General features: G+C 38.6%; 1 protein-coding gene across 2 annotated transcripts in view; it reads right to left on the reverse strand.

Annotated features, from left to right (window-relative positions):
* Positions 1 to 3,545, reverse strand: part of LOC106568173 (nipped-B-like protein B) — a 74,886-nt gene extending 71,341 nt beyond the window's left edge. Inside the window, exon 1 of one of the 2 annotated variants that reach the window (XM_014138270.2) lies at positions 3,435 to 3,545. The gene's annotated coding sequence lies outside the window, so the exon portion shown is untranslated. Of the gene's footprint in view, positions 1 to 2,915; positions 3,265 to 3,434 lie in introns of those variants that run through there. The other variant, XM_014138269.2, reaches the window with a different exon arrangement.
* Positions 3,546 to 4,203: the final 658 nt, after the last annotated feature.

Genomic DNA, 4,203 nt, shown 5'->3' on the forward strand with positions numbered 1-4,203 from the left:
GTAACATCAAGGGATCTACTGGCCTCTCATGCCACAATCAATATCAAAGTAAATGAGTCAACTGTCAGAAAGAGACTGCACAAAGTTGGCCTACATGGGAGGTCAGGAAGGAAGAAAAATAATATCAAGACAAGACCAAAACTACTGGAACAATGTGCTCTGGACAGATGAGTCAAAGGTGGAGTTGTTTGGCCGCAATGCCAGACGCCATCTTTGGCGAAAACAAAACACTGCCTTTGAACAGAAGTACCTCATACCAACCATAAAGCATGGAGACGGTGGCATTATGGTTTGGGGCTGTTTTGCTGTCTGAGGGCTTGGCCAACTTACCATCATTTAGTCAGCCATGAATTCCATATTGTATCAGAGAATTGTTGAGGAGAATGTGAGGCCATCTGTCAAAAAGCTAAAGCTGAACCGAACATGGATCTTGCAACGGGACAATGATCCAAAACACACAAGCTAAGCTACAACAGAATGGCTCAAACAATAAGCAATGGAGGGTTATAGAATGGCTGAGTCAAAGCCAAAATCTCAATCCTGTCAAAATGTTGTGGGGGGACTTGAAGCGGGCCGTGCATGCAAGAAATCCCTCGAACTTGACACAGTCAAAACAGTAATGTAAAGAAGAGTGGGGGAAAATCTCAATATAAGAGACTGATAGACAGTTACAAGAAATGGCTACATTACGTTTTTCTGCCAAAGGGGGCAACACCATCTATTGAAGCTAGGGGTGTATTTATTTTTTCCGCACCATGGAATTGTATTTGTTGATTTTTGATGAATAAATTATTGAAAAGTATCATCTTTCAGTTTAATTTGTTAAATTAGGTTACCTTTATGTGTCAATAGTGTTGAAGTGAAGATGACATTAATTTGTCCAAATATTTACAAAAAAATCACTTTCTAGGGGGTGTACTTACTTTTTCACATGACTGTACATGCATAGTAGTTGTGTATTTTATTATTTACTGTACAAGAACATTTGGAATTTGGACTGGCATGAAACCTATCAGTGTTTTGAGACAATTAAATAAACAATAATCAACAGGCACTCTCTCTCTCTCTCTCTCACACACACACACACACACACACACACACACACACACACACACACACACACACACACACACACACACACACACACACACACACACACACACACACACACACACACACACACACACTTTACAAAACAGTTACTTTATGGAGGTTCTTAGAAATAAAGATATGATGGCAACCATGATAGCAAAGAATTCCAGATATGTTGGTGTTATCTCCTGCTGCATGTACCCACAAGCACACACTTTCACACTTGACTTTTGATTGACAGGTAAAGTTAGTTTAAGTCAGACCTAACACTGCATTCTGCCTATGATAAAGAATCAACAATACCTGAGTTAATCAAAGATGTAATCAGCATAAAACTAATAGAAAAGGAGTAATATGTATATAAACTCTGGATTTCTGATGCTATGTATTGGCCATTGAGAGGCTTTGAAGCCACCGGTTGGACATATTTGCACTCCCCAGTAGGAGTAGTCCTCCATAGGAATGAATGGAATTTTACAGTATTTCAATTAAATGTTTAAAGGACATAATTGCATGTATTTAAGTATTTGTTGTAGAGGGGACAGTGACATTAGTAATCTCTAAAAATTCTACTTTTAGGAATTCTAAGTTAAGGAAAAAGTTATATATTTTGTCATTTTAAATGTTTATGTTTAGCTCACATAATATAATTTAAAAGCATGCATTAAGGTATCTGTAATGTAATAAATGTGGCAAAAACAAATTTAGATATTAATATACTGAACAAAAAAATAAACGCAACATGTAAAGTGTTGGTCCCATGTTTCATGAGCTGAAATAAAAGATTCCAGAAATTTACCATACGCACAAAAAGCTTATTTCTCTACAATATTGTACACAAATTTGTTAACATCTCTGTTAGTGAGCATTTCTCCTTTGTCAAGATAATCCATCCACCTAACAGGTGTGACATGAAGAAGCTGATTAAACAGCATGATCATTACACAGGTGCCCCTTGTGCTGGGGACAATAAAAGGCAACTCTAAAATGTGCAGTTTTGTCACACAACACAATGCCACAGATGTCTCAAGTTTTTAGGGAGCATGCCATTGGCATGCTGACTGCAAGAATGTCCACCAGAGCTGTTGCAAGAGAATTTAATGTTAATTTCTCTACCATAACTCACTTCCAACGTCGTTTTAGAGAATTAGGCAGTACGTCCAACCGGTCTCACAACCACAAACCTTGTGTAACCACGCCAGCCCAGGACCCCCACATCTGGCTTCTTCACCTGCGGGATCGTCTGAGACCAGTCACCTGGACAGCTGATGAACTGAGGAGTATTTCTGCCTGTAATAAAGCCCTTTTGTGTGGAAAAACTCGTTCTGATTGGTTGGGCCTGGCTCCCCAGTAGGTGGGCCTGGCTCCCAAGTGGACGGGCCTATGCCCTCCCAGGTCCACCCATGACTGCGCCACTGCCCAGTCATGTGAAATCCATAGATTAGTGGCTAATGAATATATTTCAATTGACTGAATTCTTTATATGAACTGTAACTCAGTAAAATCGTTGAAATTGTTGCATGTTGTGTTTATATTTTTGTTCAGTATAAATGCATTTTTATAGCTTCCAACATATTTTTTACAATGGTGGGGAGTGCCAAGATGGAGGCACGGTGTCGTCAACACAGCGTCCCAACAGTCATCTAGTGTATATATAAATAATTGTGCCAGGGCATAAATGTAGCCCAAACAACATTACAACAGCTCTCGGTCTCCCTCTTGTGGAAGGACTTGAAAGTGCGCGAACTGACGTCATTGACTGAACACGTCTGCTTTCAGAAAATCTATAAACAGTAGAAAAACACTTTTTTTTCCTGTCTTACCTTTTTGTGTTTCTTCCTCTTGCTTGGCATCCCATTAACATGGATGCTCCTGTGTATACAAGTAATTCCCGAGCTGGCAAGCCGAGGTAGCTAGCAAACAAAATTTCCCCTCAGTTTGTAAAGTACGTTACCGTTTTGTAACCGCTGAGCGCTAACGTTAGCTAGCTAAGCTAGCAAGCAGAGAACGGGCTTTTCTTTTTAACACCATCTAACAAATGGACATTGTAAATACCATTTGAGAGCAAGTAATTTACTCCCCCAAAATATTTGCAAGCAGATAGCTAGGTAGCTTGCCAATGTTTGTTTGTTTTCCTCACGATAACGTCTCACTCAGGATGCTAAAAAACAGAAATATAATAATTCTATTTCGCGCGCTAGGATCGTCAAGTCACATGACATCACTCTCCCAGCCTACCTCAGTTTCAAGTGTAGGATCGGTCAGTGAAAGAAGAGTGAAAAATAAAACGGCAACAGCGCATGGTAAATATGGAGGTTTCATGTAAGTATGGATGGTTTTACCTGATTTTAGCTTCTGCAGGTGCTTGTCAGCTAGAGTATCAACCAGAGTTGGGTCAACATTTTAATAAAATACTGTTGATAAAGCCCACATGCCGGTAGATACTGTATCTTTATCAGCTCACATATAGTGCTGCTCATGTCTTACCACAAGATAGCAGCAAATGTCCACAAACGATTCAATTGCAACCTGCTGTTCCCAGAACAGCTTGATAGTGCGAATAGAGGGGACTACTGTAGCTTCTTTCTCTTCCAAACGTAATATTCAACTTTTTTTCTAACATCCATCAAAGATCTTCGCACATAACTACACGATTGTAGATTATTCCGTGAATGAAATCATTACATTACTATACATAAGATATTCCATTTGCCTTTCAAAGCCACAGTCTATACGTTTCCAGTAATTTCAACTAATTAAATATACCCCTTGATTTAGAAGAATGTGACTCGTAGCTCATACTGTAATGAGATTAATAGTACAACTGTCTTTAATACCTTATCATAACTAGATAATCAAATAAAGACCTAGGCATATTACTTCATTGTTATGGTTGTGTTGTCATATGAGTGTGGCTTTAAGGCACATTTTGAGATATTTGTTAAATTGGGTTACCTTTATCACATTTTGTCCTATTGCACATGTATTACTTTTCATTGTGTGCTGTGTAGGGTAATACCTACTTTATTATAATTGCTATAACACATGTTATGTAACAGTTTATTACTGTATGTGTGTCATGGAATACAAATCACCAAAATAAAACATTGC

The sequence above is a fragment of the Salmo salar genome, chromosome ssa13, assembly GCF_905237065.1.
Source record: "Salmo salar chromosome ssa13, Ssal_v3.1, whole genome shotgun sequence".
NCBI classification, from domain to species: domain Eukaryota; kingdom Metazoa; phylum Chordata; class Actinopteri; order Salmoniformes; family Salmonidae; genus Salmo; species Salmo salar.